At 47.1% G+C, this 26,452-nt stretch overlaps 8 non-coding genes and 2 pseudogenes across 8 annotated transcripts; all 10 read left to right on the forward strand.

Annotated features, from left to right (window-relative positions):
* The first annotated feature begins 933 nt into the window (after positions 1-933).
* LOC130347534 (U2 spliceosomal RNA) lies at positions 934-1,124 on the forward strand. The gene has a single exon (XR_008885449.1). It is a non-coding gene; the product is annotated as a U2 spliceosomal RNA (small nuclear RNA).
* A 2,104-nt stretch (positions 1,125-3,228) lies between these two features.
* LOC130347523 (U2 spliceosomal RNA) lies at positions 3,229-3,388 on the forward strand (annotated as a pseudogene).
* A 686-nt stretch (positions 3,389-4,074) lies between these two features.
* Positions 4,075-4,255, forward strand: LOC130347519 (U2 spliceosomal RNA; annotated as a pseudogene).
* Positions 4,256-6,319: 2,064 nt separating this feature from the next.
* Positions 6,320-6,510, forward strand: LOC130347536 (U2 spliceosomal RNA). The gene has a single exon (XR_008885451.1). It is a non-coding gene; the product is annotated as a U2 spliceosomal RNA (small nuclear RNA).
* Positions 6,511-8,603: 2,093 nt separating this feature from the next.
* LOC130347537 (U2 spliceosomal RNA) lies at positions 8,604-8,794 on the forward strand. Its single transcript, XR_008885452.1, has one exon. It is a non-coding gene; the product is annotated as a U2 spliceosomal RNA (small nuclear RNA).
* A 2,080-nt stretch (positions 8,795-10,874) lies between these two features.
* On the forward strand, positions 10,875-11,065 carry LOC130347538 (U2 spliceosomal RNA). The gene has a single exon (XR_008885453.1). It is a non-coding gene; the product is annotated as a U2 spliceosomal RNA (small nuclear RNA).
* Positions 11,066-13,158: 2,093 nt separating this feature from the next.
* Positions 13,159-13,350, forward strand: LOC130347514 (U2 spliceosomal RNA). The gene has a single exon (XR_008885434.1). It is a non-coding gene; the product is annotated as a U2 spliceosomal RNA (small nuclear RNA).
* Positions 13,351-15,434: 2,084 nt separating this feature from the next.
* LOC130347539 (U2 spliceosomal RNA) lies at positions 15,435-15,625 on the forward strand. Its single transcript, XR_008885454.1, has one exon. It is a non-coding gene; the product is annotated as a U2 spliceosomal RNA (small nuclear RNA).
* Positions 15,626-17,714: 2,089 nt separating this feature from the next.
* Positions 17,715-17,905, forward strand: LOC130347541 (U2 spliceosomal RNA). The gene has a single exon (XR_008885455.1). It is a non-coding gene; the product is annotated as a U2 spliceosomal RNA (small nuclear RNA).
* A 2,091-nt stretch (positions 17,906-19,996) lies between these two features.
* Positions 19,997-20,187, forward strand: LOC130347542 (U2 spliceosomal RNA). The gene has a single exon (XR_008885456.1). It is a non-coding gene; the product is annotated as a U2 spliceosomal RNA (small nuclear RNA).
* Positions 20,188-26,452: the final 6,265 nt, after the last annotated feature.

A 26,452-nucleotide genomic window follows, 5' to 3' on the forward strand; every position in this document is an offset into this window, starting at 1 on the left:
TATATATATATATATATATATATATATATATATATATATATATATATATATATATATATACGCGCACACACACACATATATATAAACGTATTCTCCGTTGAGATATTGCAGCCGCTGCTGTGTCCAGGCCCAGGAGCCTTAGCACTGTGCTGTGATGTCACTCAATACCACTGACATCACTAGGTGTAAACAACATCTCTCCTTTGCTGTGTATGTGACTATGGAGCTGTTTGGTGATGTCGTCTATTATGGCCTTCATAGAAGCAACAGGAGATTGTTGCATCCATCTAGAACCCTCAGAACTACAGTGCTATGATGTCACTCACTTCCACAGGCCTTGCAGAGTGTAAACAACAACAACCCAGCTTTGTTGTGTATGTAACCATAGGGATTTGTGATGTCACCTAGAACCTTCACAGCAGCGACAGCTTTATGAGGAGCATCAGCACTGCTCTGCCTGAGCAGAACCATCACCGCCATAGGTTGTCAAATAACCCGGGTTTAACCCACACAGGTAAGTCCAATGGGGTGCAGGCATGTCCTCTATGCTTACAGCTTCCCGTGGGTGTTGGTTTGATACCGTTTGGGGACAGCCAAGGAGGCATCTGCAGGCAACAAAGGTAGGTGTGTGCTTGTGTGTGTGTTTCCTATGCAGATCCTAAGCCCAGTGTCACATGCAAGTAGGAGGAGTAAGAAGGGTTCCTGGCAAATCCGGGTTATGGATTGCATTTAAAAAGGCCCCGTGGGAGTGCAATGGGCCCCTGTCTTGCTGCTTAGCAATAATGGTATGGGTTTAGGTTCTGCTGTGTGTACTGGTGGTTGACTGCCCCCCAGCCCAGAGTGTGCATGGAAAATTGTCTGGCAGCCTCCCTGACAGCAAGCAGTGATAGTGCCCATGAAGGGCACCTTGTTGGGCCCGCCCCTTTCACGGTTATCGCTTCTCGGCCTTTTGGCTAAGATCAAGTGTAGTATCTGTTCTTATCAGTTTAATATCTGATACGTCCCCTATCTGGGGACCATATATTAAATGGATTTTTGAGAACGGGGGCCGATTTCGAAGCTTGCTTCCGTCGCCCTATGCATTGACCCGATATGGCAGTATCTTCGGGTACAGTGCACCACCCCCTTACAGGGTTAAAAAGAAAGATTCCTACTTTCATTGCTACCTGCTTGCTGGCTAGCCAGCTAGCCAGCCCTGTGGGCCTTGCTGCTGCTGCAGCCAAAAAACAAAAGGTGGTGCTGCTGCTGCTTCTGCTGCTTCTGCTTCTGCTTGTGTCTGGCCGCTGTTGGAGCGTCCAGGCACAGGACTTCTGCTGCTGCTGACTAAATGGCCTCCTTAATTGGATCATTTGAGTAGCCAGCACACCTGTGCAGGTAGGGCATGACATGATAGGCAGCTGCCTTGATAGCGGGTGGGTGCTGAATGTTCCTAATTGACAAAATAAGATTAATGCTTATGAAGAAATATAAAATCTCATCCCTTCCCCAATATCGCGCCACACCCCTACCCCTTAATTCCCTGGTTGAACTTGATGGACATATGTCTTTTTTCGACCGTACTAACTATGTAACTATGTAACATAACATGGGGGGGGGGGGTCTCCTGGCTGTTCACACAGGTGTGTCATTGCTGTACATTGACCATGCATTGCTTCTGTGGTATTGCAAAGGCAAAGACAAATGCTTCCAGCCATCCATTGCACTAATGGATTGGTCATCAGCTGGCTGTCTATGTCCCGCATCAATATAGACCAAAGTACAGAGGGTTAGGCTATGCTATTGTGCACCTACCTGATGCATCAGAAGGTGCGAGGCCCTTGCTAAATTCTGTGCACAGACTTTGAGATCTATACTTTAGACTGTATCTAAACCTGCTCCAACATGGACTGACATTCTGGCCTACTTTCAGCCGATGCGACTTGTCTGTCGCTGAACAGTCGCTTTTTATGTATTCAGCACCTATGTATAATGTTGTAAAAATGCTCTAGAAGCTAAAGTCGCAGAAATGTCACACATATTTGGCCTGCAACTTTCTGTGCGACAAATTCAGACAGGAAAAATCAGTATAAATCCTTAGAAAATTATCCCCCAGTGTCTCCATCTGCTGGCGGTATTGAATAAGCATTGCTGCACTGATGGGGTATGCATTAGACGAAAAAAAAGAAGAAAAAGAAGAATAATACGCCCAGAAAAGAGGCGAAAAGGAGAAAAACGTAAAAAAAACGTGAAAAAAAAGTAAGAGGAAGAGAAGGGAAAAAAAGGTGGAAATGGGTTTAAAAGTGATTTCGGCGGAGAAATATATATATATCTATATATATATATATATATATATATATATATATATATATATATATACGCGCACACACACACATATATATAAACGTATTCTCCGTTGAGATATTGCAGCCGCTGCTGTGTCCAGGCCCAGGAGCCTTAGCACTGTGCTGTGATGTCACTCAATACCACTGACATCACTAGGTGTAAACAACATCTCTCCTTTGCTGTGTATGTGACTATGGAGCTCTTTGGTGATGTCGTCTATTATGGCCTTCATAGAAGCAACAGGAGATTGTTGCATCCATCTAGAACCCTCAGAACTACAGTGCTATGATGTCACTCACTTCCACAGGCCTTGCAGAGTGTAAACAACAACAACCCAGCTTTGTTGTGTATGTAACCATAGGGATTTGTGATGTCACCTAGAACCTTCACAGCAGCGACAGCTTTATGAGGAGCATCAGCACTGCTCTGCCTGAGCAGAACCATCACCGCCATAGGTTGTCAAATAACCCGGGTTTAACCCACACAGGTAAGTCCAATGGGGTGCAGGCATGTCCTCTATGCTTACAGCTTCCCGTGGGTGTTGGTTTGATACCGTTTGGGGACAGCCAAGGAGGCATCTGCAGGCAACAAAGGTAGGTGTGTGCTTGTGTGTGTGTTTCCTATGCAGATCCTAAGCCCAGTGTCACATGCAAGTAGGAGGAGTAAGAAGGGTTCCTGGCAAATCCGGGTTATGGATTGCATTTAAAAAGGCCCCGTGGGAGTGCAATGGGCCCCTGTCTTGCTGCTTAGCAATAATGGTATGGGTTTAGGTTCTGCTGTGTGTACTGGTGGTTGACTGCCCCCCAGCCCAGAGTGTGCATGGAAAATTGTCTGGCAGCCTCCCTGACAGCAAGCAGTGATAGTGCCCATGAAGGGCACCTTGTTGGGCCCGCCCCTTTCACGGTTATCGCTTCTCGGCCTTTTGGCTAAGATCAAGTGTAGTATCTGTTCTTATCAGTTTTCATGCTGGTGGGGATGGGTGCTGCATGGAGGATGCAGGTGTACCAGGGCTTTCCGGGGCTGGTTCTGAGGAATCAGCTCGACGGCTGCCCCGATGTGACCTGTTCCCTCCGGGTCTCGCCATGAGGCTGAGAGGGTCTAGAGCCGAGGTACTTTTGTGCCTCGGGGAGTGGTGACCCCGAGGTGCCGAAACTCACTGGGAGAATAGGCTCACTGAGTTGAAGCACGGGCACCATAATCTCTTCACCTTGTGGCACTCACCTCTTGATTCCCGGCCTTCTGGCTAGGATCAGAGAAATTTTTATAGATACGGCCGGATGTCCGGGCAGTATATCTGCACACATTCACTTATTTATTTATTTTTTGTCTCACTGTGTCACTTTTTGCGTGTTGTGTGTTCACAGGATTTGTCAGGATGCGGTAGCCCTTCTGGGTGTCCCTCCTGGCGGTCTAGGGGAGGTGTGTGTGGCCATTAGGTTCCGCACCTCCCTGCAAACACCCCGGGTACTCCTGCTTCGCAGGGTACCTACCGTAATCGGCTCTGCGGGCAGATACCTTGGCTAACGCCAAGGGGGATGCCGGGAGCATTTGTGGTCTCCTAGTAGCTTCGGCGAAAAGGGACATCGAACCTGGAACCTCGCAGGTACCTTTTGGTCCGGAGGCGAAGGGTAAGGTTTGTTGGGGGGCCTCTCTCCTATCGGAGAAGGGCTTGCGATAGACCGCATCCTTTGTGCACGTTTTTTTTAGTGTAACACGTTTGCACTTTTTCTTGCACTTTGGGTGAATCGAAAGCACGTTCCTCGGCTTTAGATAAAAAAAATCTGTTCTTATCAGTTTAATATCTGATACGTCCCCTATCTGGGGACCATATATTAAATGGATTTTTGAGAACGGGGGCCGATTTCGAAGCTTGCTTCCGTCGCCCTATGCATTGACCCGATATGGCAGTATCTTCGGGTACAGTGCACCACCCCCTTACAGGGTTAAAAAGAAAGATTCCTACTTTCATTGCTACCTGCTTGCTGGCTAGCCAGCTAGCCAGCCCTGTGGGCCTTGCTGCTGCTGCAGCCAAAAAACAAAAGGTGGTGCTGCTGCTGCTTCTGCTTCTGCTTCTGCTTGTGTCTGGCCGCTGTTGGAGCGTCCAGGCACAGGACTTCTGCTGCTGCTGACTAAATGGCCTCCTTAATTGGATCATTTGAGTAGCCAGCACACCTGTGCAGGTAGGGCATGACATGATAGGCAGCTGCCTTGATAGCGGGTGGGTGCTGAATGTTCCTAATTGACAAAATAAGATTAATGCTTATGAAGAAATATAAAATCTCATCCCCTCCCCAATATCGCGCCACACCCCTACCCCTTAATTCCCTGGTTGAACTTGATGGACATATGTCTTTTTTCGACCGTACTAACTATGTAACTATGTAACATAACATGGGGGGGGGGGGGGTCTCCTGGCTGTTCACACAGGTGTGTCATTGCTGTACATTGACCATGCATTGCTTCTGTGGTATTGCAAAGGCAAAGACAAATGCTTCCAGCCATCCATTGCACTAATGGATTGGTCATCAGCTGGCTGTCTATGTCCCGCATCAATATAGACCAAAGTACAGAGGGTTAGGCTATGCTATTGTGCACCTACCTGATGCATCAGAAGGTGCGAGGCCCTTGCTAAATTCTGTGCACAGACTTTGAGATCTATACTTTAGACTGTATCTAAACCTGCTCCAACATGGACTGACATTCTGGCCTACTTTCAGCCGATGCGACTTGTCTGTCGCTGAACAGTCGCTTTTTATGTATTCAGCACCTATGTATAATGTTGTAAAAATGCTCTAGAAGCTAAAGTCGCAGAAATGTCACACATATTTGGCCTGCAACTTTCTGTGCGACAAATTCAGACAGGAAAAATCAGTATAAATCCTTAGAAAATTATCCCCCAGTGTCTCCATCTGCTGGCGGTATTGAATAAGCATTGCTGCACTGATGGGGTATGCATTAGACGAAAAAAAAGAAGAAAAAGAAGAATAATACGCCCAGAAAAGAGGCGAAAAGGAGAAAAACGTAAAAAAACGTGAAAAAAAAGTAAGAGGAAGAGAAGGGAAAAAAAGGTGGAAATGGGTTTAAAAGTGATTTCGGCGGAGAAATATATATATATATATATACGCGCACACACACACATATATATATAAACGTATTCTCCGTTGAGATATTGCAGCCGCTGCTGTGTCCAGGCCCAGGAGCCTTAGCACTGTGCTGTGATGTCACTCAATACCACTGACATCACTAGGTGTAAACAACATCTCTCCTTTGCTGTGTATGTGACTATGGAGCTGTTTGGTGATGTCGTCTATTATGGCCTTCATAGAAGCAACAGGAGATTGTTGCATCCATCTAGAACCCTCAGAACTACAGTGCTATGATGTCACTCACTTCCACAGGCCTTGCAGAGTGTAAACAACAACAACCCAGCTTTGTTGTGTATGTAACCATAGGGATTTGTGATGTCACCTAGAACCTTCACAGCAGCGACAGCTTTATGAGGAGCATCAGCACTGCTCTGCCTGAGCAGAACCATCACCGCCATAGGTTGTCAAATAACCCGGGTTTAACCCACACAGGTAAGTCCAATGGGGTGCAGGCATGTCCTCTATGCTTACAGCTTCCCGTGGGTGTTGGTTTGATACCGTTTGGGGACAGCCAAGGAGGCATCTGCAGGCAACAAAGGTAGGTGTGTGCTTGTGTGTGTGTTTCCTATGCAGATCCTAAGCCCAGTGTCACATGCAAGTAGGAGGAGTAAGAAGGGTTCCTGGCAAATCCGGGTTATGGATTGCATTTAAAAAGGCCCCGTGGGAGTGCAATGGGCCCCTGTCTTGCTGCTTAGCAATAATGGTATGGGTTTAGGTTCTGCTGTGTGTACTGGTGGTTGACTGCCCCCCAGCCCAGAGTGTGCATGGAAAATTGTCTGGCAGCCTCCCTGACAGCAAGCAGTGATAGTGCCCATGAAGGGCACCTTGTTGGGCCCGCCCCTTTCACGGTTATCGCTTCTCGGCCTTTTGGCTAAGATCAAGTGTAGTATCTGTTCTTATCAGTTTAATATCTGATACGTCCCCTATCTGGGGACCATATATTAAATGGATTTTTGAGAACGGGGGCCGATTTCGAAGCTTGCTTCCGTCGCCCTATGCATTGACCCGATATGGCAGTATCTTCGGGTACAGTGCACCACCCCCTTACAGGGTTAAAAAGAAAGATTCCTACTTTCATTGCTACCTGCTTGCTGGCTAGCCAGCTAGCCAGCCCTGTGGGCCTTGCTGCTGCTGCAGCCAAAAAACAAAAGGTGGTGCTGCTGCTGCTTCTGCTGCTTCTGCTTCTGCTTGTGTCTGGCCGCTGTTGGAGCGTCCAGGCACAGGACTTCTGCTGCTGCTGACTAAATGGCCTCCTTAATTGGATCATTTGAGTAGCCAGCACACCTGTGCAGGTAGGGCATGACATGATAGGCAGCTGCCTTGATAGCGGGTGGGTGCTGAATGTTCCTAATTGACAAAATAAGATTAATGCTTATGAAGAAATATAAAATCTCATCCCTTCCCCAATATCGCGCCACACCCCTACCCCTTAATTCCCTGGTTGAACTTGATGGACATATGTCTTTTTTCGACCGTACTAACTATGTAACTATGTAACATAACATGGGGGGGGGGGGGGGGTCTCCTGGCTGTTCACACAGGTGTGTCATTGCTGTACATTGACCATGCATTGCTTCTGTGGTATTGCAAAGGCAAAGACAAATGCTTCCAGCCATCCATTGCACTAATGGATTGGTCATCAGCTGGCTGTCTATGTCCCGCATCAATATAGACCAAAGTACAGAGGGTTAGGCTATGCTATTGTGCACCTACCTGATGCATCAGAAGGTGCGAGGCCCTTGCTAAATTCTGTGCACAGACTTTGAGATCTATACTTTAGACTGTATCTAAACCTGCTCCAACATGGACTGACATTCTGGCCTACTTTCAGCCGATGCGACTTGTCTGTCGCTGAACAGTCGCTTTTTATGTATTCAGCACCTATGTATAATGTTGTAAAAATGCTCTAGAAGCTAAAGTCGCAGAAATGTCACACATATTTGGCCTGCAACTTTCTGTGCGACAAATTCAGACAGGAAAAATCAGTATAAATCCTTAGAAAATTATCCCCCAGTGTCTCCATCTGCTGGCGGTATTGAATAAGCATTGCTGCACTGATGGGGTATGCATTAGACGAAAAAAAAGAAGAAAAAGAAGAATAATACGCCCAGAAAAGAGGCGAAAAGGAGAAAAACGTAAAAAAACGTGAAAAAAAAGTAAGAGGAAGAGAAGGGAAAAAAAGGTGGAAATGGGTTTAAAAGTGATTTCGGCGGAGAAATATATATATATATATATATATATATATATATATATATATATATACGCGCACACACACACATATATATAAACGTATTCTCCGTTGAGATATTGCAGCCGCTGCTGTGTCCAGGCCCAGGAGCCTTAGCACTGTGCTGTGATGTCACTCAATACCACTGACATCACTAGGTGTAAACAACATCTCTCCTTTGCTGTGTATGTGACTATGGAGCTGTTTGGTGATGTCGTCTATTATGGCCTTCATAGAAGCAACAGGAGATTGTTGCATCCATCTAGAACCCTCAGAACTACAGTGCTATGATGTCACTCACTTCCACAGGCCTTGCAGAGTGTAAACAACAACAACCCAGCTTTGTTGTGTATGTAACCATAGGGATTTGTGATGTCACCTAGAACCTTCACAGCAGCGACAGCTTTATGAGGAGCATCAGCACTGCTCTGCCTGAGCAGAACCATCACCGCCATAGGTTGTCAAATAACCCGGGTTTAACCCACACAGGTAAGTCCAATGGGGTGCAGGCATGTCCTCTATGCTTACAGCTTCCCGTGGGTGTTGGTTTGATACCGTTTGGGGACAGCCAAGGAGGCATCTGCAGGCAACAAAGGTAGGTGTGTGCTTGTGTGTGTGTTTCCTATGCAGATCCTAAGCCCAGTGTCACATGCAAGTAGGAGGAGTAAGAAGGGTTCCTGGCAAATCCGGGTTATGGATTGCATTTAAAAAGGCCCCGTGGGAGTGCAATGGGCCCCTGTCTTGCTGCTTAGCAATAATGGTATGGGTTTAGGTTCTGCTGTGTGTACTGGTGGTTGACTGCCCCCCAGCCCAGAGTGTGCATGGAAAATTGTCTGGCAGCCTCCCTGACAGCAAGCAGTGATAGTGCCCATGAAGGGCACCTTGTTGGGCCCGCCCCTTTCACGGTTATCGCTTCTCGGCCTTTTGGCTAAGATCAAGTGTAGTATCTGTTCTTATCAGTTTAATATCTGATACGTCCCCTATCTGGGGACCATATATTAAATGGATTTTTGAGAACGGGGGCCGATTTCGAAGCTTGCTTCCGTCGCCCTATGCATTGACCCGATATGGCAGTATCTTCGGGTACAGTGCACCACCCCCTTACAGGGTTAAAAAGAAAGATTCCTACTTTCATTGCTACCTGCTTGCTGGCTAGCCAGCTAGCCAGCCCTGTGGGCCTTGCTGCTGCTGCAGCCAAAAAACAAAAGGTGGTGCTGCTGCTGCTTCTGCTGCTTCTGCTTCTGCTTGTGTCTGGCCGCTGTTTGAGCGTCCAGGCACAGGACTTCTGCTGCTGCTGACTAAATGGCCTCCTTAATTGGATCATTTGAGTAGCCAGCACACCTGTGCAGGTAGGGCATGACATGATAGGCAGCTGCCTTGATAGCGGGTGGGTGCTGAATGTTCCTAATTGACAAAATAAGATTAATGCTTATGAAGAAATATAAAATCTCATCCCTTCCCCAATATCGCGCCACACCCCTACCCCTTAATTCCCTGGTTGAACTTGATGGACATATGTCTTTTTTCGACCGTACTAACTATGTAACTATGTAACATAACATGGGGGGGGGGGGGTCTCCTGGCTGTTCACACAGGTGTGTCATTGCTGTACATTGACCATGCATTGCTTCTGTGGTATTGCAAAGGCAAAGACAAATGCTTCCAGCCATCCATTGCACTAATGGATTGGTCATCAGCTGGCTGTCTATGTCCCGCATCAATATAGACCAAAGTACAGAGGGTTAGGCTATGCTATTGTGCACCTACCTGATGCATCAGAAGGTGCGAGGCCCTTGCTAAATTCTGTGCACAGACTTTGAGATCTATACTTTAGACTGTATCTAAACCTGCTCCAACATGGACTGACATTCTGGCCTACTTTCAGCCGATGCGACTTGTCTGTCGCTGAACAGTCGCTTTTTATGTATTCAGCACCTATGTATAATGTTGTAAAAATGCTCTAGAAGCTAAAGTCGCAGAAATGTCACACATATTTGGCCTGCAACTTTCTGTGCGACAAATTCAGACAGGAAAAATCAGTATAAATCCTTAGAAAATTATCCCCCAGTGTCTCCATCTGCTGGCGGTATTGAATAAGCATTGCTGCACTGATGGGGTATGCATTAGACGAAAAAAAAGAAGAAAAAGAAGAATAATACGCCCAGAAAAGAGGCGAAAAGGAGAAAAACGTAAAAAAACGTGAAAAAAAAGTAAGAGGAAGAGAAGGGAAAAAAAGGTGGAAATGGGTTTAAAAGTGATTTCGGCGGAGAAATATATATATATATATATATATATATATATATATACGCGCACACACACACATATATATAAACGTATTCTCCGTTGAGATATTGCAGCCGCTGCTGTGTCCAGGCCCAGGAGCCTTAGCACTGTGCTGTGATGTCACTCAATACCACTGACATCACTAGGTGTAAACAACATCTCTCCTTTGCTGTGTATGTGACTATGGAGCTGTTTGGTGATGTCGTCTATTATGGCCTTCATAGAAGCAACAGGAGATTGTTGCATCCATCTAGAACCCTCAGAACTACAGTGCTATGATGTCACTCACTTCCACAGGCCTTGCAGAGTGTAAACAACAACAACCCAGCTTTGTTGTGTATGTAACCATAGGGATTTGTGATGTCACCTAGAACCTTCACAGCAGCGACAGCTTTATGAGGAGCATCAGCACTGCTCTGCCTGAGCAGAACCATCACCGCCATAGGTTGTCAAATAACCCGGGTTTAACCCACACAGGTAAGTCCAATGGGGTGCAGGCATGTCCTCTATGCTTACAGCTTCCCGTGGGTGTTGGTTTGATACCGTTTGGGGACAGCCAAGGAGGCATCTGCAGGCAACAAAGGTAGGTGTGTGCTTGTGTGTGTGTTTCCTATGCAGATCCTAAGCCCAGTGTCACATGCAAGTAGGAGGAGTAAGAAGGGTTCCTGGCAAATCCGGGTTATGGATTGCATTTAAAAAGGCCCCGTGGGAGTGCAATGGGCCCCTGTCTTGCTGCTTAGCAATAATGGTATGGGTTTAGGTTCTGCTGTGTGTACTGGTGGTTGACTGCCCCCCAGCCCAGAGTGTGCATGGAAAATTGTCTGGCAGCCTCCCTGACAGCAAGCAGTGATAGTGCCCATGAAGGGCACCTTGTTGGGCCCGCCCCTTTCACGGTTATCGCTTCTCGGCCTTTTGGCTAAGATCAAGTGTAGTATCTGTTCTTATCAGTTTAATATCTGATACGTCCCCTATCTGGGGACCATATATTAAATGGATTTTTGAGAACGGGGGCCGATTTCGAAGCTTGCTTCCGTCGCCCTATGCATTGACCCGATATGGCAGTATCTTCGGGTACAGTGCACCACCCCCTTACAGGGTTAAAAAGAAAGATTCCTACTTTCATTGCTACCTGCTTGCTGGCTAGCCAGCTAGCCAGCCCTGTGGGCCTTGCTGCTGCTGCAGCCAAAAAACAAAAGGTGGTGCTGCTGCTGCTTCTGCTGCTTCTGCTTCTGCTTGTGTCTGGCCGCTGTTGGAGCGTCCAGGCACAGGACTTCTGCTGCTGCTGACTAAATGGCCTCCTTAATTGGATCATTTGAGTAGCCAGCACACCTGTGCAGGTAGGGCATGACATGATAGGCAGCTGCCTTGATAGCGGGTGGGTGCTGAATGTTCCTAATTGACAAAATAAGATTAATGCTTATGAAGAAATATAAAATCTCATCCCTTCCCCAATATCGCGCCACACCCCTACCCCTTAATTCCCTGGTTGAACTTGATGGACATATGTCTTTTTTCGACTGTACTAACTATGTAACTATGTAACATAACATGGGGGGGGGGGGGGGGTCTCCTGGCTGTTCACACAGGTGTGTCATTGCTGTACATTGACCATGCATTGCTTCTGTGGTATTGCAAAGGCAAAGACAAATGCTTCCAGCCATCCATTGCACTAATGGATTGGTCATCAGCTGGCTGTCTATGTCCCGCATCAATATAGACCAAAGTACAGAGGGTTAGGCTATGCTATTGTGCACCTACCTGATGCATCAGAAGGTGCGAGGCCCTTGCTAAATTCTGTGCACAGACTTTGAGATCTATACTTTAGACTGTATCTAAACCTGCTCCAACATGGACTGACATTCTGGCCTACTTTCAGCCGATGCGACTTGTCTGTCGCTGAACAGTCGCTTTTTATGTATTCAGCACCTATGTATAATGTTGTAAAAATGCTCTAGAAGCTAAAGTCGCAGAAATGTCACACATATTTGGCCTGCAACTTTCTGTGCGACAAATTCAGACAGGAAAAATCAGTATAAATCCTTAGAAAATTATCCCCCAGTGTCTCCATCTGCTGGCGGTATTGAATAAGCATTGCTGCACTGATGGGGTATGCATTAGACGAAAAAAAAGAAGAAAAAGAAGAATAATACGCCCAGAAAAGAGGCGAAAAGGAGAAAAACGTAAAAAAACGTGAAAAAAAAGTAAGAGGAAGAGAAGGGAAAAAAAGGTGGAAATGGGTTTAAAAGTGATTTCGGCGGAGAAATATATATATATATATATATATATATATATATATATATATATATACGCGCACACACACACATATATATAAACGTATTCTCCGTTGAGATATTGCAGCCGCTGCTGTGTCCAGGCCCAGGAGCCTTAGCACTGTGCTGTGATGTCACTCAATACCACTGACATCACTAGGTGTAAACAACATCTCTCCTTTGCTGTGTATGTGACTATGGAGCTGTTTGGTGATGTCGTCTATTATGGCCTTCATAGAAGCAACAGGAGATTGTTGCATCCATCTAGAACCCTCAGAACTACAGTGCTATGATGTCACTCACTTCCACAGGCCTTGCAGAGTGTAAACAACAACAACCCAGCTTTGTTGTGTATGTAACCATAGGGATTTGTGATGTCACCTAGAACCTTCACAGCAGCGACAGCTTTATGAGGAGCATCAGCACTGCTCTGCCTGAGCAGAACCATCACCGCCATAGGTTGTCAAATAACCCGGGTTTAACCCACACAGGTAAGTCCAATGGGGTGCAGGCATGTCCTCTATGCTTACAGCTTCCCGTGGGTGTTGGTTTGATACCGTTTGGGGACAGCCAAGGAGGCATCTGCAGGCAACAAAGGTAGGTGTGTGCTTGTGTGTGTGTTTCCTATGCAGATCCTAAGCCCAGTGTCACATGCAAGTAGGAGGAGTAAGAAGGGTTCCTGGCAAATCCGGGTTATGGATTGCATTTAAAAAGGCCCCGTGGGAGTGCAATGGGCCCCTGTCTTGCTGCTTAGCAATAATGGTATGGGTTTAGGTTCTGCTGTGTGTACTGGTGGTTGACTGCCCCCCAGCCCAGAGTGTGCATGGAAAATTGTCTGGCAGCCTCCCTGACAGCAAGCAGTGATAGTGCCCATGAAGGGCACCTTGTTGGGCCCGCCCCTTTCACGGTTATCGCTTCTCGGGCCTTTTGGCTAAGATCAAGTGTAGTATCTGTTCTTATCAGTTTAATATCTGATACGTCCCCTATCTGGGGACCATATATTAAATGGATTTTTGAGAACGGGGGCCGATTTCGAAGCTTGCTTCCGTCGCCCTATGCATTGACCCGATATAGCAGTATCTTCGGGTACAGTGCACCACCCCCTTACAGGGTTAAAAAGAAAGATTCCTACTTTCATTGCTACCTGCTTGCTGGCTAGCCAGCTAGCCAGCCCTGTGGGCCTTGCTGCTGCTGCAGCCAAAAAACAAAAGGTGGTGCTGCTGCTGCTTCTGCTGCTTCTGCTTCTGCTTGTGTCTGGCCGCTGTTGGAGCGTCCAGGCACAGGACTTCTGCTGCTGCTGACTAAATGGCCTCCTTAATTGGATCATTTGAGTAGCCAGCACACCTGTGCAGGTAGGGCATGACATGATAGGCAGCTGCCTTGATAGCGGGTGGGTGCTGAATGTTCCTAATTGACAAAATAAGATTAATGCTTATGAAGAAATATAAAATCTCATCCCTTCCCCAATATCGCGCCACACCCCTACCCCTTAATTCCCTGGTTGAACTTGATGGACATATGTCTTTTTTCGACCGTACTAACTATGTAACTATGTAACATAACATGGGGGGGGGGGGGGGGTCTCCTGGCTGTTCACACAGGTGTGTCATTGCTGTACATTGACCATGCATTGCTTCTGTGGTATTGCAAAGGCAAAGACAAATGCTTCCAGCCATCCATTGCACTAATGGATTGGTCATCAGCTGGCTGTCTATGTCCCGCATCAATATAGACCAAAGTACAGAGGGTTAGGCTATGCTATTGTGCACCTACCTGATGCATCAGAAGGTGCAAGGCCCTTGCTAAATTCTGTGCACAGACTTTGAGATCTATACTTTAGACTGTATCTAAACCTGCTCCAACATGGACTGACATTCTGGCCTACTTTCAGCCGATGCGACTTGTCTGTCGCTGAACAGTCGCTTTTTATGTATTCAGCACCTATGTATAATGTTGTAAAAATGCTCTAGAAGCTAAAGTCGCAGAAATGTCACACATATTTGGCCTGCAACTTTCTGTGCGACAAATTCAGACAGGAAAAATCAGTATAAATCCTTAGAAAATTATCCCCCAGTGTCTCCATCTGCTGGCGGTATTGAATAAGCATTGCTGCACTGATGGGGTATGCATTAGACGAAAAAAAAGAAGAAAAAGAAGAATAATACACCCAGAAAAGAGGCGAAAAGGAGAAAAACGTAAAAAAACGTGAAAAAAAGTAAGAGGAAGAGAAGGGAAAAAAAGGTGGAAATGGGTTTAAAAGTGATTTCGGCGGAGAAATATATATATATATATATATATATATATATATATATACGCGCACACACACACATATATATAAACGTATTCTCCGTTGAGATATTGCAGCCGCTGCTGTGTCCAGGCCCAGGAGCCTTAGCACTGTGCTGTGATGTCACTCAATACCACTGACATCACTAGGTGTAAACAACATCTCTCCTTTGCTGTGTATGTGACTATGGAGCTGTTTGGTGATGTCGTCTATTATGGCCTTCATAGAAGCAACAGGAGATTGTTGCATCCATCTAGAACCCTCAGAACTACAGTGCTATGATGTCACTCACTTCCACAGGCCTTGCAGAGTGTAAACAACAACAACCCAGCTTTGTTGTGTATGTAACCATAGGGATTTGTGATGTCACCTAGAACCTTCACAGCAGCGACAGCTTTATGAGGAGCATCAGCACTGCTCTGCCTGAGCAGAACCATCACCGCCATAGGTTGTCAAATAACCCGGGTTTAACCCACACAGGTAAGTCCAATGGGGTGCAGGCATGTCCTCTATGCTTACAGCTTCCCGTGGGTGTTGGTTTGATACCGTTTGGGGACAGCCAAGGAGGCATCTGCAGGCAACAAAGGTAGGTGTGTGCTTGTGTGTGTGTTTCCTATGCAGATCCTAAGCCCAGTGTCACATGCAAGTAGGAGGAGTAAGAAGGGTTCCTGGCAAATCCGGGTTATGGATTGCATTTAAAAAGGCCCCGTGGGAGTGCAATGGGCCCCTGTCTTGCTGCTTAGCAATAATGGTATGGGTTTAGGTTCTGCTGTGTGTACTGGTGGTTGACTGCCCCCCAGCCCAGAGTGTGCATGGAAAATTGTCTGGCAGCCTCCCTGACAGCAAGCAGTGATAGTGCCCATGAAGGGCACCTTGTTGGGCCCGCCCCTTTCACGGTTATCGCTTCTCGGCCTTTTGGCTAAGATCAAGTGTAGTATCTGTTCTTATCAGTTTAATATCTGATACGTCCCCTATCTGGGGACCATATATTAAATGGATTTTTGAGAACGGGGGCCGATTTCGAAGCTTGCTTCCGTCGCCCTATGCATTGACCCGATATGGCAGTATCTTCGGGTACAGTGCACCACCCCCTTACAGGGTTAAAAAGAAAGATTCCTACTTTCATTGCTACCTGCTTGCTGGCTAGCCAGCTAGCCAGCCCTGTGGGCCTTGCTGCTGCTGCAGCCAAAAAACAAAAGGTGGTGCTGCTGCTGCTTCTGCTGCTTCTGCTTCTGCTTGTGTCTGGCCGCTGTTGGAGCGTCCAGGCACAGGACTTCTGCTGCTGCTGACTAAATGGCCTCCTTAATTGGATCATTTGAGTAGCCAGCACACCTGTGCAGGTAGGGCATGACATGATAGGCAGCTGCCTTGATAGCGGGTGGGTGCTGAATGTTCCTAATTGACAAAATAAGATTAATGCTTATGAAGAAATATAAAATCTCATCCCTTCCCCAATATCGCGCCACACCCCTACCCCTTAATTCCCTGGTTGAACTTGATGGACATATGTCTTTTTTCGACCGTACTAACTATGTAACTATGTAACATAACATGGGGGGGGGGGGGGGGGGTCTCCTGGCTGTTCACACAGGTGTGTCATTGCTGTACATTGACCATGCATTGCTTCTGTGGTATTGCAAAGGCAAAGACAAATGCTTCCAGCCATCCATTGCACTAATGGATTGGTCATCAGCTGGCTGTCTATGTCCCGCATCAATATAGACCAAAGTACAGAGGGTTAGGCTATGCTATTGTGCACCTACCTGATGCATCAGAAGGTGCGAGGCCCTTGCTAAATTCTGTGCACAGACTTTGAGATCTATACTTTAGACTGTATCTAAACCTGCTCCAACATGGACTGACATTCTGGCCTACTTTCAGCCGATGCGACTTGTCTGTCGCTGAACAGTCGCTTTTTATGTATTCAGCACCTATGTATAATGTTGTAAAAATGCTCTAGAAGCTAAAGTCGCAGAAATGTCACACATATTTGGCCTGCAACTTTCTGTGCGACAAATTCAGACAGGAAAAATCAGTATAAATCCTTAGAAAATTATCCCCCAGTGTCTCCATCTGCTGGCGGTATTGAATAAGCATTGCTGCACTGATGGGGTATGCATTAGACGAAAAAAAAGAAGAAAAAGAAGAATAATACGCCCAGAAAAGAGGCGAAAAGGAGAAAAACGTAAAAAAACGTGAAAAAAAAGTAAGAGGAAGAGAAGGGAAAAAAAGGTGGAAATGGGTTTAAAAGTGATTTCGGCGGAGAAATATATATATATATATATATATATATATATATATATATACGCGCACACACACACATATATATAAACGTATTCTCCGTTGAGATATTGCAGCCGCTGCTGTGTCCAGGCCCAGGAGCCTTAGCACTGTGCTGTGATGTCACTCAATACCACTGACATCACTAGGTGTAAACAACATCTCTCCTTTGCTGTGTATGTGACTATGGAGCTGTTTGGTGATGTCGTCTATTATGGCCTTCATAGAAGCAACAGGAGATTGTTGCATCCATCTAGAACCCTCAGAACTACAGTGCTATGATGTCACTCACTTCCACAGGCCTTGCAGAGTGTAAACAACAACAACCCAGCTTTGTTGTGTATGTAACCATAGGGATTTGTGATGTCACCTAGAACCTTCACAGCAGCGACAGCTTTATGAGGAGCATCAGCACTGCTCTGCCTGAGCAGAACCATCACCGCCATAGGTTGTCAAATAACCCGGGTTTAACCCACACAGGTAAGTCCAATGGGGTGCAGGCATGTCCTCTATGCTTACAGCTTCCCGTGGGTGTTGGTTTGATACCGTTTGGGGACAGCCAAGGAGGCATCTGCAGGCAACAAAGGTAGGTGTGTGCTTGTGTGTGTGTTTCCTATGCAGATCCTAAGCCCAGTGTCACATGCAAGTAGGAGGAGTAAGAAGGGTTCCTGGCAAATCCGGGTTATGGATTGCATTTAAAAAGGCCCCGTGGGAGTGCAATGGGCCCCTGTCTTGCTGCTTAGCAATAATGGTATGGGTTTAGGTTCTGCTGTGTGTACTGGTGGTTGACTGCCCCCCAGCCCAGAGTGTGCATGGAAAATTGTCTGGCAGCCTCCCTGACAGCAAGCAGTGATAGTGCCCATGAAGGGCACCTTGTTGGGCCCGCCCCTTTCACGGTTATCGCTTCTCGGCCTTTTGGCTAAGATCAAGTGTAGTATCTGTTCTTATCAGTTTAATATCTGATACGTCCCCTATCTGGGGACCATATATTAAATGGATTTTTGAGAACGGGGGCCGATTTCGAAGCTTGCTTCCGTCGCCCTATGCATTGACCCGATATGGCAGTATCTTCGGGTACAGTGCACCACCCCCTTACAGGGTTAAAAAGAAAGATTCCTACTTTCATTGCTACCTGCTTGCTGGCTAGCCAGCTAGCCAGCCCTGTGGGCCTTGCTGCTGCTGCAGCCAAAAAACAAAAGGTGGTGCTGCTGCTGCTTCTGCTGCTTCTGCTTCTGCTTGTGTCTGGCCGCTGTTGGAGCGTCCAGGCACAGGACTTCTGCTGCTGCTGACTAAATGGCCTCCTTAATTGGATCATTTGAGTAGCCAGCACACCTGTGCAGGTAGGGCATGACATGATAGGCAGCTGCCTTGATAGCGGGTGGGTGCTGAATGTTCCTAATTGACAAAATAAGATTAATGCTTATGAAGAAATATAAAATCTCATCCCTTCCCCAATATCGCGCCACACCCCTACCCCTTAATTCCCTGGTTGAACTTGATGGACATATGTCTTTTTTCGACCGTACTAACTATGTAACTATGTAACATAACATGGGGGGGGGGGGGGGGGGTCTCCTGGCTGTTCACACAGGTGTGTCATTGCTGTACATTGACCATGCATTGCTTCTGTGGTATTGCAAAGGCAAAGACAAATGCTTCCAGCCATCCATTGCACTAATGGATTGGTCATCAGCTGGCTGTCTATGTCCCGCATCAATATAGACCAAAGTACAGAGGGTTAGGCTATGCTATTGTGCACCTACCTGATGCATCAGAAGGTGCGAGGCCCTTGCTAAATTCTGTGCACAGACTTTGAGATCTATACTTTAGACTGTATTTAAACCTGCTCCAACATGGACTGACATTCTGGCCTACTTTCAGCCGATGCGACTTGTCTGTCGCTGAACAGTCGCTTTTTATGTATTCAGCACCTATGTATAATGTTGTAAAAATGCTCTAGAAGCTAAAGTCGCAGAAATGTCACACATATTTGGCCTGCAACTTTCTGTGCGACAAATTCAGACAGGAAAAATCAGTATAAATCCTTAGAAAATTATCCCCCAGTGTCTCCATCTGCTGGCGGTATTGAATAAGCATTGCTGCACTGATGGGGTATGCATTAGATGAAAAAAAAGAAGAAAAAGAAGAATAATACGCCCAGAAAAGAGGCGAAAAGGAGAAAAACGTAAAAAAACGTGAAAAAAAAGTAAGAGGAAGAGAAGGGAAAAAAAGGTGGAAATGGGTTTAAAAGTGATTTCGGCGGAGAAATATATATATATATATATATATATATATATATATATATATACGCGCACACACACACATATATATAAACGTATTCTCCGTTGAGATATTGCAGCCGCTGCTGTGTCCAGGCCCAGGAGCCTTAGCACTGTGCTGTGATGTCACTCAATACCACTGACATCACTAGGTGTAAACAACATCTCTCCTTTGCTGTGTATGTGACTATGGAGCTGTTTGGTGATGTCGTCTATTATGGCCTTCATAGAAGCAACAGGAGATTGTTGCATCCATCTAGAACCCTCAGAACTACAGTGCTATGATGTCACTCACTTCCACAGGCCTTGCAGAGTGTAAACAACAACAACCCAGCTTTGTTGTGTATGTAACCATAGGGATTTGTGATGTCACCTAGAACCTTCACAGCAGCGACAGCTTTATGAGGAGCATCAGCACTGCTCTGCCTGAGCAGAACCATCACCGCCATAGGTTGTCAAATAACCCGGGTTTAACCCACACAGGTAAGTCCAATGGGGTGCAGGCATGTCCTCTATGCTTACAGCTTCCCGTGGGTGTTGGTTTGATACTGTTTGGGGACAGCCAAGGAGGCATCTGCAGGCAACAAAGGTAGGTGTGTGCTTGTGTGTGTGTTTCCTATGCAGATCCTAAGCCCAGTGTCACATGCAAGTAGGAGGAGTAAGAAGGGTTCCTGGCAAATCCGGGTTATGGATTGCATTTAAAAAGGCCCCGTGGGAGTGCAATGTTCCCCTGTCTTGCTGCTTAGCAATAATGGTATGGGTTTAGGTTCTGCTGTGTGTACTGGTGGTTGACTGCCCCCCAGCCCAGAGTGTGCATGGAAAATTGTCTGGCAGCCTCCCTGACAGCAAGCAGTGATAGTGCCCATGAAGGGCACCTTGTTGGGCCCGCCCCTTTCACGGTTATCGCTTCTCGGCCTTTTGGCTAAGATCAAGTGTAGTATCTGTTCTTATCAGTTTAATATCTGATACGTCCCCTATCTGGGGACCATATATTAAATGGATTTTTGAGAACGGGGGCCGATTTCGAAGCTTGCTTCCGTCGCCCTATGCATTGACCCGATATGGCAGTATCTTCGGGTACAGTGCACCACCCCCTTACAGGGTTAAAAAGAAAGATTCCTACTTTCATTGCTACCTGCTTGCTGGCTAGCCAGCTAGCCAGCCCTGTGGGCCTTGCTGCTGCTGCAGCCAAAAAACAAAAGGTGGTGCTGCTGCTGCTTCTGCTGCTTCTGCTTCTGCTTGTGTCTGGCCGCTGTTGGAGCGTCCAGGCACAGGACTTCTGCTGCTGCTGACTAAATGGCCTCCTTAATTGGATCATTTGAGTAGCCAGCACACCTGTGCAGGTAGGGCATGACATGATAGGCAGCTGCCTTGATAGCGGGTGGGTGCTGAATGTTCCTAATTGACAAAATAAGATTAATGCTTATGAAGAAATATAAAATCTCATCCCTTCCCCAATATCGCGCCACACCCCTACCCCTTAATTCCCTGGTTGAACTTGATGGACATATGTCTTTTTTCGACCGTACTAACTATGTAACTATGTAACATAACATGGGGGGGGGGGGGGTCTCCTGGCTGTTCACACAGGTGTGTCATTGCTGTACATTGACCATGCATTGCTTCTGTGGTATTGCAAAGGCAAAGACAAATGCTTCCAGCCATCCATTGCACTAATGGATTGGTCATCAGCTGGCTGTCTATGTCCCGCATCAATATAGACCAAAGTACAGAGGGTTAGGCTATGCTATTGTGCACCTACCTGATGCATCAGAAGGTGCGAGGCCCTTCTAAATTCTGTGCACAGACTTTGAGATCTATACTTTAGACTGTGTCTAAACCTGCTCCAACATGGACTGACATTCTGGCCTACTTTCAGCCGATGCGACTTGTCTGTCGCTGAACAGTCGCTTTTTATGTATTCAGCACCTATGTATAATGTTGTAAAAATGCTCTAGAAGCTAAAGTCGCAGAAATGTCACACATATTTGGCCTGCAACTTTCTGTGCGACAAATTCAGACAGGAAAAATCAGTATAAATCCTTAGAAAATTATCCCCCAGTGTCTCCATCTGCTGGCGGTATTGAATAAGCATTGCTGCACTGATGGGGTATGCATTAGACGAAAAAAAAGAAGAAAAAGAAGAATAATACGCCCAGAAAAGAGGCGAAAAGGAGAAAAACGTAAAAAAACGTGAAAAAAAAGTAAGAGGAAGAGAAGGGAAAAAAAGGTGGAAATGGGTTTAAAAGTGATTTCGGCGGAGAAATATATATTTGTGGTCGTGGCCCATGATAGTGGAATTGGACGTACTTACCAATGCTTGTCTTGATCTGTTTGTTTCACAACTCGTCCACCTGTAAAACACATCCTGCCACTGAACACACATGCCTTAACCTGGACTGATACTAACTGACCCTTACTACTGAATCTTAACAGCGGTTGAATTGTGCCCAAACCGCGAACGAGGGCACGCCTATAGTGGGCATGCCCTATTGGTGATAAATGAAAAATGGGTTTGGGAGGGTGGGCAACGCTGTGCGATGAACGTGCCGGCTTGCAGAGAGGCCGAACGTTAAATACACCCGGCCCCTCCCACAAATTCAGCCGTAGGCTTCTCACTTGTGGTCGTGGCCCATGATAGTGGAATTGGACGTACTTACCAATGCTTGTCTTGATCTGTTTGTTTCACAACTCGTCCACCTGTAAAACACATCCTGCCACTGAACACACATGCCTTAACCTGGACTGATACTAACTGACCCTTACTACTGAATCTTAACAGCGGTTGAATTGTGCCCAAACCGCGAACGAGGGCACGCCTATAGTGGGCAAAAAATGATAACACGGTTAGGTAAATGGTGAAAGCAAAATTACTTTTATTTATTACAGCACTAAAAATTTGAATACATCCGCCATTTCTAACTGGGGGTTGGGAATGTATGCCGCATAGGCATCTGATTTCCATCTTCCTAATTTTTTTAATATATGGACCGGTACTCCGTGTTTGGAGGCTGCGGAGGCTGCTCCAATGCGGAACGAGTGTCCTGAGTAGCAGCGTGGGTCAAGACCTAACAGCCTAATCAACGTGCGTACATGACTGACAAACTGAGCGGTGGTGAGAGGAGCTGAATCAAAAGGCAGCAGTGGCCTTAACTCTGGTTTGCCATTCATGATGTTTACCCACTCCGTGAGTACCGCAAGAGGGCACCAGGGGTTACCGGAGGGATAATACCGCACCATGGTGGACTCCCTGCAGGTTTTCGTGACCCGTAGTGTGAGCTCTGCATGACTTTGCTTAATGCTGAGTTGGCCTATGTCTACGAAAGGTGCTGAACGTGACGCACAAGTGATCTCCCCAGGCCTCAAAAACCCATAAAGCGCCAAATATATGCCGACCTTGATAACCTTGCTGTGGAACCACCCGAACGGGGCGGAGTCGAGAAGATTCGACATGTTTCTGAAGATTTCCCCTGTAATAGGTTGCCGTGTACCCACCCGCGGGATGGAGGTAGAATTAACCCCTTTTAATGCCGCTTTGATAAGATGTATTGAGCATATGGAAGGCTCTTCAGGGAATTGTAAAGCATGGTAGTGTTGAATTCCGGATATATGTAACTTGATGGAGTTGTAAGACAAGCTCAGGTCAGAGTGGCAAAAGGCAATGAACTGTAGTATAGTGGAAATGCTAAAGCCCCAAGGCAAGGCGTGTCTGTCCAGAAACGAGCTGTATAAGCTGATGGCTGCTGCGTAATCCTTCCTTGTCCTTGGGGCTAATGAACTCCTCACTAAAGTTTCTGCTATCAGGGAGTAACGCCTCAATCCAGAGTTAGCACCCGATGTGAAGGCACTGTGGTGGCTACTGGCTCCGCACCTGGTGAGACCTGGAAAAAAAGATCATAGTTACCCCTAGACAAGGCATCAGCCGCTGTGTTGCAAGTTCCAGCTATGTGTACTGCAATGAAGTTGAAATTGTGTTGTAGTGCTATCCATACTAGCCTGCGCAAATAACTCATGACCTGTAATGATTTGGATCTACCCTTGTTAACTGTCTGTACTGTGGCCAAATTGTCACAGAAAAACGTGACCGTGGATTTGGACCATGAGGATCCCCAGACGTGTGCTGCTGCCACTATGGGATACACTTCAAACAAGGCGGAAGTGCGGCTGAACCCAGGGACATCCATAACCTCTGGTGGCCATCGGCTGGCCATCCACTGCTCGCCATGGATTGCTGCGAAACCCAGTGTGCCTGTGGCATCCGTGTACACCTTAGGGGAGTCGAGAGTGACAGCTGGCAAGAAAATTGACACCCCATTCCACTGACTGATGTGATCATGCCACATGTGTAAGTCTGCCAACGCTTCAGGACCTAACTTGACCGGACTACCTGACTTTGTTGCTAGTGACAGTAGTGCCAACAGCCTTGATACAAAAGATCTACCCTGCGGAATTATCCGCATTGCGAAAGCTAGCATGCCTAGCAAGCTCTGTAGTTCAACCCTTGATGTCACTCGTGTTCTCATGAATTTCTGGATGGTTTCTTTAATTCTACTGAGTTTGTCTGCGGGCAGGCTGGCCTGCATTCTCTCTGTGTCCAGTACCACACCTAGGAATGTAATCTTAGCTGATGGTCCCTCCGTTTTCCCATGAGATACTGGTATACCCAGGGTGTCGAATAAAGACCTCAGTGCTAGCAGACTGTTGGGATTACCGCCTGGGGGATCTAACAGGAGAAAGTCGTCCAAGTAATGTATGACGTGTCTACAACCTGACACATTTACCAGTACCCAGTGCAATGCTCTTGCTAGCTGTTCGAACAACCACGGGCTGCTCTTGGAGCCGAACGTGAGTCTTGAGGCGAAATAGTACATGCCCTGCCACTTTATGCCATACCACTTCCACAACTCTTCTGCTATTGGTAGCAACTTGAAGGCATCGGCAATATCTGCCTTTGCTAACCATGTACCTGGTCCCAACTGAAGAATATTTTGTATAGCGAGGTCGACTGAAGCATATTTCATAGCAAATTCTTCAGATGGGATCAGGGCATTCAGGCTGGGTACTACAGAAGAATATGGGGCAGATAAGTCGTAAATTAAACGTTTTTTATTGGAGAATTTCCCTGTCACCACCCCGACCGGACTGACCCTCCAGACTTCGAATGGTGACGTCTGGAATGGCCCGATGATGAAGCCTTTGGTTAACTCCTGTTGGATTAATTCCGTAACGACCTGGGGTTGCTGCGTGGCTGACCGTAAATTTTTGCACTCAAACGTAGATTGAGGTAAAGACACTAAGCCTGTGTGGAAACCCGACCTGAAGCCTGTGAGTAACCATTGTACCCAGTCTCGTTCCGGGTGATCTGCCAACACACCAGCCAGCGCATCCACCTGGACCCCGCCTAGTCACGACTGCTGTGACCTCTGAGAGCACAATGAGCTGGGATGGGCCCGGAAGCAGAGCAAGCACACGTGCAACAACCTGCAGTTGCTGAAATTGCAACTTGCCAAGTTGTAGTTGTTGCATACCTGGCTCCTGCCCAGGTACCTCACAGGGCGCCCCAGTTTGTCTACAGCAGTCGAGAACTTGTGCCCGGGAGCAGGAGAAGCCGTGACCCCCCTACTGGTACTTGGCTCAGGCTCGTGGCTGGCGCTGGAACACCACGGGGCTGTGTGTGAAATAGACTGGCAGATGGTGCAGGTCGGAGCCTTCAACCCAGCAAAATGCTTACAAAACAGTTCGGTGTCTACCACTCCCCAGTCTGTTTCGTAAGCGAACTGACTGACCCCTGCCGCAGCCTTTGCCGCAAAGGACTTGTGGTACTCGTAGAAGTACGACCCGCCGTATTTGTACGCAAACTCTGATAATTTGTACAAATACAGGTCCAGCTCTTCCCTCCTCTCTGGTTTCTCAGTACAGATCACATCCCTGTATAGGCTGAAAGCAATCACAAACTCTACTATAGTGAGCTTGCGGTTTAACCTGGCATCCTTGCTCTTGAAGACCACCGAGACCTCCCCACATGCTACCGTCTTCGTCTCAGTGACGTCTTGGGTGCTGATAAGCAAGGATGCCAGGTTAACGTCCTTGCCGTCCAGAATATCCGTGCGGATGGAAGCGGGAATGAAGTGTGATGGCGTGATTTTTGGAGGAGTTGTTCCCCTACCTACAGGAGTTGCCACCATAGGCGTAGCTGGGGTTGCGGGTGCAACCGCCGCGAGGGGAACTGATGCTTGGGACGCACTACCCCTCTCGAATGTGTCCATTCTGGATTCCAGGCTGGACATGGAGGACAACATGCTGTTCATCATAGAATGCAGTTGTGCCAGGGACGTGGCTACTGTCTGCCCTGACATGTCCTGCTGACTGCCGCTCGCTTCCTGTCCTGATGTTAGCAGCTTGTATAATTCTGCTTTCCTAGCTGCCGCCGGAAATGGAATTCCCTTCTTGCGAAGCTCCTCCATCAATCTGGGAATTGTCCAGGATCTGTACGCCGTGCCTATTCCCTGCTCGGAACTCCTGGCAGGGGTTTCTGGGACAGACAACGTGTCTTCGATGTCTGATGCGTTCGACATAATGCCTCCACCTGTCCGGGCCATGACGGGTGCCGGGGAGAGATTAATAAAACATGAAAACCATGTATGCCTTCCGACTCTAGTTGATAAGCCCTTCTGCTACTAACCTGCCAACTACCACCGTCAACCGTCAGGCAAGGACCTAGGACAACACGATATATTAACACATGCTATAACATTCCTACTATCGACTCAGGTGCCTACCACCTCACCGTGTACTACCTAGACCAACTCTCCTGGCTCGTTGACCGTGACTATACTAGACCATCCCAATTGTCGTGAAAACATGATCGTGGGACAGTGAAACCGCCAACATTTACACCATCGTGACATAAGGTTCTAAGGCCTGCGGAGCACAAGCCCCTGTCGTGGACCGTGTGAACGCAACGTGTCGCCTCGTGCGAATTGCTCTGAAAATGTGTCCGCAACTGTCTTGTCGTGGTTCCGTCCTGCAAGATGTTTCGGGAGATAGTCTAATTATAAGTGTATTGCTCTGAAGACGTGTCAGCAGCAATGAGTCGTAGCTACCCTCCTGAAGAACGTGTCAGGATAAGTGGATCTGCGCTTAATCGTACGTGTGCCGTGTGGTATGCTCTGAAAACGTGTCAGCAGCAAACCAGATGTAGGTTACCCCCCTGAAGACGTGTCAGGACAACGGGTTAAATTCCTACCAATGAATGACGTATGGTATGCTCTGAAAACGTGTCAGCAGCCAATAACTGTTATGTCCCCCCCCCCCCCCGCCACCCTGCATGCGTGTCAGGGTGACGGTTCACTTCTATT

The sequence above is a fragment of the Hyla sarda genome, unplaced genomic scaffold, assembly GCF_029499605.1.
Source record: "Hyla sarda isolate aHylSar1 unplaced genomic scaffold, aHylSar1.hap1 scaffold_841, whole genome shotgun sequence".
NCBI lineage: Eukaryota > Metazoa > Chordata > Amphibia > Anura > Hylidae > Hyla > Hyla sarda.